This window comes from Eleutherodactylus coqui, chromosome 9, assembly GCF_035609145.1.
Source record: "Eleutherodactylus coqui strain aEleCoq1 chromosome 9, aEleCoq1.hap1, whole genome shotgun sequence".
In the NCBI taxonomy this organism is placed as follows: domain Eukaryota; kingdom Metazoa; phylum Chordata; class Amphibia; order Anura; family Eleutherodactylidae; genus Eleutherodactylus; species Eleutherodactylus coqui.
Window position 1 is genome coordinate 39,406,957 of NC_089845.1, and position 11,352 is coordinate 39,418,308.

Genomic DNA, 11,352 nt, shown 5'->3' on the forward strand with positions numbered 1-11,352 from the left:
AAATGAAGGAACTACTGTTATTTGATCAAGTCCTTTTCATGTTCACTTAAAAAAGCAAAACATATGTTGTACATTGTCAGAAATGTTGGACAGATACTTGATGGATGGTGGCGGCACTCTACATTTTTACTAAGGTCAGAACTACATAAAGAGATATTGTGGGGAGCCTCATCTGTGCCCTTAACCCTTTGCAATCCAATTTTGGATTCAGGATTTCCTAGGGGGCTTTCTCTTTCTGCTATTATACAATGGCGCCATCTGCTGGCTAGAGCCAGTACTGCGGTATGAGGCATGCTGGAGAGGCCCCCCCGCCACAGAGCGGCCAGTAATATACAGTAAGAATACCCTGACGGACGTCTTCTGACATCAGAGCTGTACAGCCTTCAATCAGAATGTCTTTAGACGTCAGACAGTGGATTGGAAAGGGTTAATAGCACTACCCTGGTTAGAAGGTGACTTGCCCAATGAGGTCAAAGATCACCCCACAATCAGTCCCACTAAGACGACTACTCTTGGGGTCTTTCAGAGAAAGGATCTCTCACCTGCCCCCTCTTCACTATTCCGAATCTTGGGAAACCCCTCCTTTCCACCAGGATTAGAGAACGGTGGTTTCTGTAGATGGCTAGACAACAAAAAATTCAGGGCTATTGATTTTATACAAGAGAAAAATTGGCTCTCAGTCAAATCCCTAGCCAATGTCACAGATTCAGCCCCCATTTCAACGTGGCAAATTCTTCAAATTCAACACTTCCTCACATCCCTCCCCCAACCCCGAGGTTTCATCCTCCCAAAGACCCAGTTTGAACAGTTATGTCTGGGGAAGGACCCATCTAGACATACGCTTTTGCATATTTATAATCTATTGAATTCCGAGCCTGACTCGCTAGCCCCCTCATTCATACGGAACTGAGAAAGAGAACTGTCGATTACACTCACAGAAGAGCAGAGACATAAGATTTTTACATTCACACATAAATCTTCTATTGCTAGCAAAGTCCAGGAATCAGGTTTCAAGATCCTTACGCGCTGGTACAGAGTGCCCTCTCACTTGCACGTGATGTTCCCTTCTATTTCCCCTGAGTGTTGAAGATGTGGAGGAGAACAAGGTACAATGCTACACATATTTTTGAAATGCCCAATGTTGGCCAGTTTCTGGTCTGAAGTTTGGCGGATCACCTCCAAATTCCCAAGCTTCATTCTACCCAAATCACCCGCGTTGTTCCTGCTGCATCTCAACGACATACCTGTGTCCACATACAAAAAGTCGGTGGTACGCCATCTGGTAAACACAGCAAGAGCATGTAGGCTATGGCGGCAGAATGTGACACCCTCCATTAAGATGTGGTTTAGAATGGTTAGAGAGATAATGGAGATGGAGGGTTTGACAGTGTCAGTGAAAGGCACACAACATAACTTTCAGAAAACTTGGTTTTATTGGATGGAATTCCAGGATTCTTTGCCCTTAGTATAGTTCAGAAAGGGATGCTGCAGTACGCCAAGGTCCTGCCAAATAATACGGGGACAAATGCAAGACTATGCAATATGATGTACTCTTCCTCCATTCTATTCCTTTCCTTTTTAGATTTCTTTCTTTTTTCATGGTTTGTTTTTCCATCCTACGCTGTTCCAATGTTACGCCACAGTCAGCGTTTTAAATAGAGAATAAAGAGAATAGAGAGGATATATGGGGTGGGTGGGGATTGAGCAGAAGTGTGGGCAGTAATGGGTCAGAGATTGACCTTTTAATGAGGGTCTTCTTCCCCCTTCACAGGCATTGCAAAATTTGTGACCAAGCATAATTACAGTTCACACTTGCAATACCATAGGTCAGGGGTGTCAAACTCATTTTCACCGAGGGCCACATCAGGCTTATGGTGACCTTCAAAGGGCCGATTGTAAGGCCGTCTGCAGACGGCCAGGTCGGATCCCGCTGTGAGAATTCTCACAGCGGGACCTGACCCGAGCCCCTGCAGGAACCAGCGCGGCACTCACCTGCTCCCGCAGCTCCGGCTCTGTGATGTTCCGGCTGCCCCGCACAGTAATAGAGCATGCTGCAATTTGTTTTCTGTGCGAGATTTCGCGCAGACAAATCACAGCCGTCTGCATAAGATTGTGTTTTCTAATGCAATCCTATGGCAGCTTTCACGGGCGTAAATTCTGCGGGAAATACCGCCACGGAATTTCCGCCCGTGTGCAGGGGGCCTAAGACAGTATAGTAAGGGCTCGTTCACACAAGCGTATTTGCGTACATAATATGCAGTGAATAGAAGCCATTGATTTCAATGAGTTCATTCACATGATGTATATTTTCACACAGCATGACCTATTCTGTTACGTACTACGCACCCCAATAGGCCATTGAAGTGAATGGGCCACACAAATACGTGGTGAATGCGCCGGAAACCTATGTATTCACTGCATATTTGCGCACCATTTCAGTGGGTCCACCTGTGTTCCTTTTTACGTTAGCAAATATACAGGCATAAGCGATTTTCGATTGCGCAAATACGCAGCGCATTTGTGCGACCAAAATACAATTACACCCGTGTGAACGAGCCCTGATAGTGGCCCCAGTACAAATAACAACTCCACAGTGGCCCAATTAGTAATATTAACCCCCATAGCAACGTTATAATTATAAGCCTACCCCCCAGTAATAAGCCCCCACCTCTGTAATAATAAGCAGCCCCCCCTCAGTAATACTAATAAGCAGCCTCCCCCCAGTACTAAGCAGCCCCCCCCTCAGTAATAAGCATCCCCCCTCAGTAATAAGCAGCCCCCCAGTAATAAGCACCCACCCCCAGTAATAAGCAGCCCAACCCCCTCAGTAATAAGCAGCACCCCCCAAGTAATAAGCAGCCCCCCACCCCTCAGTAATAAGCAGCCCCCCCAGTAATAAGCAGCACCCCCCCCCCCCCAACCCATATACTTACCTCCTCGTTGCTGTCAGCGTCGCTCTCTCTCTGCTTGCCCTGACGTCAGTATGCAGCCCGGAACGCTTCCTCCCTGAGTCCTCTCCTGCGGAACTGAAGAGCAGGGGACTCGGAGGAGGATCCTGGCTGCACACTGACATCAGTGTGCGCCGGGATCAGTGGCAACAGCGCGATTACCAACGGGGAGCTGCGGCACCCCAGCTGGTTATCGCTTCAGTGGTGAGCAGCGTCGGCACGCCGCGGGCCACATAACACGAGGCAGCAGGCCTTGTGTTTGACACATGTGCCATAGGTAGTACCTGAATGGCCCCACCTCCAGGGGTTTATAACATGTTCTTCAAGGTTTAGCACATTGTCTTAATCCAGTTGGGGAATTTTGTACCACTGTTTGGGTTGCAGGTTGTCAATTTCTTTGCATTACTTAACAGTGATTTACCTTGTGGTTTTGGAAAAATGGAAAACCCATGAATAAGGAATTTATAAAAAGAGATATTGTAGCATGACAGTTCTCACATAAGGATACTGAATATCTCTGGAATATGCAATCTTCATGAGCATTACAGGCAATTCTCACACAACAAGTACTGTATATAAATAAGTCACGGGGGGAAAAAGTTTCATACAAGTCAGGCCCAATGTCCGTGGGGCACTCATGCGGACAATTCACAGTTTAAGCTGTCTGTAGGAAGACATGGGTGACCACAGCTGAATTAAAGAATGCGGATTTGTTTTGGACTGGAAAATAAATTGTAGCATGCTCCATGTTGCCGCAGTTCCCGCATGGATGGATTCCATTGAATTCAATGGAAGCCGTCCGATCAGCAACCCGTTTACATTTGAATTGCAGAGGGGCTGCGGATTCTGCAGGAAAGCTAAAAAAAAAAATCCCTACTGCGCATTTGTGTCGACCAGCGCTTTCGCACCACATCTGCAGTGAAGAGCCGGTCCGGTAAGCACTGTCCTCGGCCACGGGCAGGGTCGGATCCCGCTGTGGGTTCCCGCATGTGGAATCCCACCCACCCGTGGACATGAGGCCTCAGATACAAATTCTGTGAAGTTGTTTATGAAGCTGTTGTTGTGTGTAAGGTGTGCAACAGTTGCAAATGGTGTTGTGTCTAGCCCCAGGCTTAGACCCAATATCCACAGGTGGATTTTAATTATAAAATCCACGCATGTCTCCCATGCAGGAGATTTGCAAATGCAGAAGCCCATAGGGATGCATTAGCATTAGGGATGAGCAGCACGCTTGGATACAGCAATTACTCGAGCATCGCTCTTCTTGAGTAACTGCTTACTGGTCCGAGCGTGCTCGGGGGGGCGGGGGGGAGCAGCGGGTGGCGGGGGATCTCTTTCTCTCCCCCCTGCTGCCCGCCACTCACCCCCGCAGCTCCCCCGAGCACGCTCGGACCAGTAAGCAGTTACTCGAGAAGAGCGATGCTCGCTCGAGTAACTGCTGTATCCGAGCATGCTCGCTCATCTCTAATTAGCATCCGCAGGGCAATCTAATACATGCAGCATGCTCCATTTTTCTGCGGATTCCGCAGGGATGGCTTCTATTGAAGTCAATGCAAGCTGTCATATCCGCGTCAGTCACAGCTGTCATTGCGGTTGCGTCGGGGATATGGGGAAGAGCAGAAGATTAAAAAAAAAATGAACGCTCAGCACGTGCGCGCGGCATGCTGCTGGTGTGCCGACGGCATCCACTGGGCAGAAAAAAGAAGATCTGGCCGCAAGTGACAAGAGTCCCACAACATCCGGAGAAGTGAGTAATGGTAATTTTTGGCCTTATATCTGCGGGCACAGGTGGAAACCACTGCGGGATTCCACATTTGGAAACCGTGCGTGCCCGTGGACATGAAGCCTTAGACTTTTGGCACCACACAACATACATTTATGGTGCTGGATGTCTGAAACATTCCATGCATTATTTGTTCAAACCTTAAATCATAAGTCTAAAAGTGGGTCAAAAAATAAAAGTTAATTACAGATATCTAACTTTCTGATGATATAACTTTCTTTCATATTGTTGATGCCAAAAAAATATTGGAATGCTGAATAAAAGTGATCAAACATAGAAAAAAAACTCAAATTATATATATTTGGCATCAGCAATATGATCCACAAGATAAAGCTAGTATGTTATTTTTACCATTTGGTAAAAGGTCATGTTTGTATGTATGGATCATGACCGCAGTCATGTAAACGCAGAAGAGTACAGAAACTTCTAGAACCAGCAGCATATTTATGGTTCAAAAATATTTATCATAACGTCACAGCTACTTGCAGGTTATCCTCTATACAAACAACGAAATATACAGTATATAGCACTGGCGTACGGTGGGGGGAAGCAGGGTCGCAACGGCGACCCGGCCCTTGAGCTGAGGGGGCCCAGGGGACCGGTGCTGTCGGCCGCATGATGGCTGAGAAGGGAGAGGGGAGGAGGGAGAGGAGAGAGACGGGAGGCAGCGCCGCAGGTCGGCAAGAGCAGAGGGGAGGGCTGTTAGACATGGAGTCGGCAGCCAATTACCAGGGGGAGGGGCTACTGCGGCTCTACTCACCTCCGCAGCGCTGGATGCACAGGACCTGGGAGAGGACCTGTGGCTGCAGATCACATGACCAGGCTCTGGTCATGTGATCAAACGACGGGGGACTTCCATTACAGGCTGCCCAGACACTGCTGCAGAGGTGAGTATAGGAGGAATTGTAATTATATATGTATAGCTGGTATACGTTATACCAGCTGTATTTATATAATTATATACAGGGAATACACAGGTTACACCAGCATGGGACATACCATTATATACAGGGGTATATATATACAGTGGATCAGACAGCGCCAACGGATACTACACCGACTTCAGACGTGCTTTATCTCCTATCCTCCGTGCAGGAGGAGAGCTGCAAAGACAATGAGGGGGGACTCTCACCAGGAGAGTGAGCCCCCAATAAAAACAAACAGCAGGGTTTCAGTAAAAAAAGCTATGCGCTCGTGAAGATTACAACAAGTCAAGCGGAGTTTAAACAATCTCCGTCCTGTGGAGGACGGAAAAAAGGAAATGAAATAGAATAGAAAGGCACTTACTCAAAAGGAGGGGGGTGTATAAAACAAGAAGCCCCCTCCTCTAAGTGCTGACTCCTCTGGGTCCTCTTAGTCGCCGATGGAATTGGCAGGAAGCAAGATGGTTTCTTCGGTTTTATTTGTATAAAAGCAAATTTACAAAGAGGCAACGCGTTTCGGTGCAGCATGCACCTTTCTCAAGCCTATGTATACATCAGTATAAAACACACATTTACTCACATTTATAGGTCTCTAGATAGTGCTTTCGTTTTGTGTGTGACTCCATTTTCTGGGTGGATCTGTGTAGATCTAGAGGGAGGAGACTTAGCTGATAGGTCCATATGTGTCCCATGTTTAATGTGGTGACGTGGCTGGGTTCCCCGGATGTGCTACGTGGCACTATGTGTTTAATTTTCACTTTCAGTTGCGTGGTGACGCTGCTATAGCGTTCCACGTCATCACACAAGGTGATTGGTCACTTTGTCTGATGACGCGGTCGCGCTGTCAGTGCGTGCCGCGTCATCATGGGGAGGCCGATGGGTTAGTAATGTGGTCACATGACCCTATGACGCGGTCGCACTTTTAGTGCGTGCCGCATCGTCCCGGGAGAGCCGACGGAGTAATAATGTGGTCACATGACCTAATGACGCGGTCGCGCTGTCAGTGCGTGCCGCGTCATCCCGGAAAAGCCGATGGATTTGCGATGTGGTCACATGATATGATGACGCGGTCACGCTGTACTTGCGTGCCGCGTCATCCTGGGAGAACCGATGGATCAATGATGGGGTCACGTTGGATAGGCGTAACGCCTGTAATGTGAGTCACCTGATCATGTGTAGGCGTCTGAGCTTCTTATGTTGTTATGGAGAGCGGTCATGTGACTGTAGTAGAATGCTATGGTGTCATTCTCTAGCTCCATGGAAACGATGCAATATAATGGCTGTTTTTAGTAGGGAAAGTGTGTGTTAGCTTTTGCACTATTTTATACAGTCCTCAGATTAAAAATACATATACATTCTGTTTCTTATATTTTATACAAGGAAACAAACAGTGGATTGTTTTTGTTCTGTAGCATCTCGTAAGGTATAAATACGCATAAATATAAAAAAGTAAATGAAATAAATATAGATATATAGCTTAATAAATTTCCCATAAAAAAACTCATTCATTGTTAAAAAGCATGTAATATCATATATGTTTTTTGGAATAAATTATATTCTGTGTTATGTACATTAGCTAGCAGAAAGAAACGTCTTTACCCATATGTGTATTTAGAAGTTTTTTTCAAGTGCTTCGTTGAGCCCCTGTGGGAATAGTGTCTGCATTTTAAATATCCAGTACATTTCTCTTCTTTTTAGAAGAGAGAATAGACCTGGTTTTATTGTTTCTACTGGGGTGACTTTCAGTCCTGTGGGGTCCATATTGTGTATTAATTTGAAATGACGGGAAACACTGTGTTTTTCGAAGCCTTTGAGGATGTTGTTTCTGTGTCTATTTATGCGTATTCGGAGGGCATTAATCGTGCGACCGATGTATTTAAGGCCGCATGGGCATTCCAGAAGGTAAATGACATAGTTTGTGCTACAGGTCATCAGGGATTTCAGTGCATGTTCTTTTCCGGATTGAGGCAGTGGGATTTCTTTTTTACCATTGATGATAGATGTGCAACATTTGCATCTTGTCAGTCCACATTTGTATGCACCCTTAATGGGCTTCATGGTGATATTCCTCGTGGATATTTCCTTGTTAATTTCTCCTTGTTTTGGTCGGGATGGGGCTATTAGGTCCTTAATTGTTTTGTTCTTGCGAAAAATTATTAGTGGTCTATCAGTGATTCTTTTCTTGAGGAATGGATCTTCTTGTAAGATATTCCAGTTTTTAAGAAGTATTTTGCGTATATTCGTATGTTGTGTGTTATATTTCGTTATGAAGCCAGATTTGAACGAATCTGGGTTCTTTTTGGATCCTTCTTTACCTTCTTCCTTTTCCTTGTTTGTTGTTTTATTAATTTGTTCTGTCGTTGGTTCTGAACTGAGGGCTTTCTTGTAAGCTGTATCAATGAGGGGGGTTGGGTAGTTCTTCTCCTTGAAACGTTTTTTTAGAATTGCTGATTGGTCCTTGAAGTCTCCTATTTTCGTGCAGTTTCTCCGAAGTCTAATAAATTGCCCGTAAGGGATGTTGTTTTTCCAACTCTTTGCGTGACAACTGTTGTATTTGAGATAACTGTTAGTATCTGTGGGTTTAAAGAAGGTTTTAGTGTGTATTTTCCCATCTTCTATATAGACTTCAATGTCCAAAAAAAATGCTTTGTCCTTACTAATCGTACTTGTGAACTTCAACCCCCATTCGTTATGGTTCAATTCTTGTATAAATTCGTTTAGGTCTTCCTCTTTCCCGCCCCATATCAAAAAGATGTCATCGATAAAGCGTCGATAGAATAGGATTTCAGATTCATGAATTTTCTCTTCAAAGGCTCCCATAAATAAATTTGCGTAAGCTGGCGCAAATTTCGTCCCCATCGCGGTTCCCTTTTTTTGTTTGTAGATTTTATTATTGTGTGTGAAGTAATTGTTATTTAAGATGAATTTGATCGCACGGAGAATAAAATCTTTTTGTTTTTCTGGCATCAGAGGGTCCTTTGTTAAAAAGTGGTTCACAGCTGAAATGCCTTTGTCATGCGGAATGTTTGAATATAGTGCTGTTACATCCAGTGTGCATAAGATGTAATTGGATTGCCAGTTGACTTTTTTTAGGTTGAATAAAAAATCTTTAGTATCCTTTAAATAAGCAGGTAGTTTGATTACTAACCGTTGTAGTTGATGGTCTATATATTCAGAGAGTGCACTTGTTGCGGAGTTCATGCCAGCAATGATGGGTCGTCCGGGGGGGTTTTGTCGATTCTTGTGTATTTTTGGTAAGAAATAGAAATAAGGTGTTTCTGGTTCTTTCACGCAGATGTAGTTCTTTTCTTCTTTTGTTATACATTTTCTTGTTAGAGCGTCTTCCATTAGGTCATGGAGTTCCGTTAGAATTTTCATTAAGGGGTTCTCTTTGAGTTCTGTATAGTATTCAACGTCGCTAAGGATTCTTCTTGCTTCGGACTCATAGTATTCCTTGTTCATGATAACAATGGCTCCCCCTTTGTCTGCTTTCTTTATAACTATTTGTTGATTTCTTGCCAGATCTGATAATATAGTTTTCTGTTTTCTATTTTTTATGAAGTTTGATGTTGGAATTCCTTTGTCACACATAGAGGTGAGGTCTTTTAGCGTCTTCTGATAGAATGTTTCTATAAAGCAACCTTTGCTTTCCAGGGGGTAAAAAAGGCTTTTGGGTTTTAAGTCGGTTTTTATTATATCCGGAATGGGATCAATAGGCTCATTCGTACCCATATGGGTGTCTTCTCTTGAGTATTTTTTTATTATTTCAAAATGACGTGTTAGAGTCAGTTTCCGGGTGAAAGTATTCAGATCTATAAACAGATCAAACATGTTTGCGTGCATTGGTGGGCTGAATGATAGGCCGTCGGCCAGGACTTCTAGTTCCTTTCTTTTTAGGATATAGTCCGAGATATTGAAAATGCCTCTGGAGATTTCTTCTCCTTGATGTACTATTTGGTTATCAAGTTGTTTCTTTGTTGTTGCATTTTCCTTATGTTGCTTCTTCCCGCCTCTTCTCCCCCTTCTCCTCTTGAGAGTCTTCTTTGCTGGTTCGGGGGGATTTTTGTTGGATTGTAGAATTGAGTTATTTTTGTTCTTGGGACCGGGATGGGATGTAGTTTCGTGGTCTGGCTCCGTGTCGTTCTTGGACTCATCTGGTTGGGTGCATCTAGGTGTGTTCTTGTCTGTGGCGTTAAAGTCCTCTTCTGTCGGTTTTCTGTTGCTTCTTTTTGTACCGCCCCTAGGTTTTGGGGTGATTCTAGAGTTCTTTCTGTCACTTGCTGGTTTGGAGTTATCCTTAGTTCTGACTCTTGTACTGTTCTTATGTTGTAGATTTTTTCGTTTGTTTGTTCTTTTGTTTTTAGGCTCTCCTTCATTCGATCTAGGTCTTTTAGGATCTCTATTGATGTAGTGATCGTACCCCTCGGTGGTGGTGTATGTCCTCGTCCTAAAAAAGAGGGTGGGGTTGATCCTGTAGCGCCGCCCAGTAGTGTTTCTTCTAGTAATTCTGGTGAAATGTAATTGGGGTCTGGTGTTTTCGGAGGTTGGGGGTTCTGGATGGTGTTGTTGGTTTGGTTGTCCCTTGTTCCTTCGGTGGGGATAGCTCTCCTCTGATTTGTATTGTCAGAGCAAAAGTGGGTCGTAGGTATTCTTATCCTTGGTACCCTTATGTCGTTGAGGGTATTCTCTCTTCCCCTGGTGGTGGTGTTAATATTCTGGTTCTCATTCCAGCGATTGGGAATAAATGTTGAGCTCCTTAGGTATGTCCTCTTTTTAAAATGAGGATACTGCGTATAGTTATATGTGGGGGATGGAGCAAATCCCTCTTGGTTATTTCTATAGTCGTATCTATACGTCTCATTATACCGTGGTCTATACAGGGGTCTATCATATCTGTCAGTGTTATGTCCATTTCTGAAGTTTCTATTGGTGTAGACCCTGTTGGTCCAGGGTCTATACTGAGGGTTTGGTTGTCTGTTGTCTTGTATGTTTTGTCGGTTTGACCTGTTGTTCTGTGGGTATGTATTATATCTACGGTGTGGGTTATTGTTGGGAATATTTTGTGTGGGAATTATTGTGGGTTGAAGATTCTCTGTGTCAATTGTCTGTGTTGTTAGTGGTTCGGATGGTGTTGTGTTCCCTTCCCCTGTTTCTTTGTCACTGTCATTATCCGTAGTGCTTATTTTGTGTTCCCAAGTATAGATTTTCTTAGAAGCTAGGTCAGCTAGATCCCTCTTAAGTTTCACTATCTTACGTGATAGGATTTTGTATTCCATATGGTTTGTGTAGTTCAAGGCAAAAGCAAAGTCATCATCGTTACAGTGTGTAGCAAGACAGTATAAATCTTTAAGGGTTATCAAACCAAGATCTACACGTTTGGCAATAATTTTGTCAAGCATTAAATCCGAAAACGTGTTAAGCATTAGTTTCCATTCGCCAGCGAAGGTACTATCATTCAAAAAAGCTGGTGGAATACCCACTCTTAGGCCCCTAGGGGCCACCTTATTTTCTTTATATAGACATAAGAAAAACCAATCTAGTACATGTCTCCATAACGTTTCAATACAGCTTTTCAGTTTATATTTTAAAAGATTCTTATCGGGTGGGTTCTCCATTTGTCCGGATCCCCAGACCCATTCATTAATGAATTCCTGTGGGATGGAATTCATACTAAAAGAGGAATTATCTCCGAAACCGC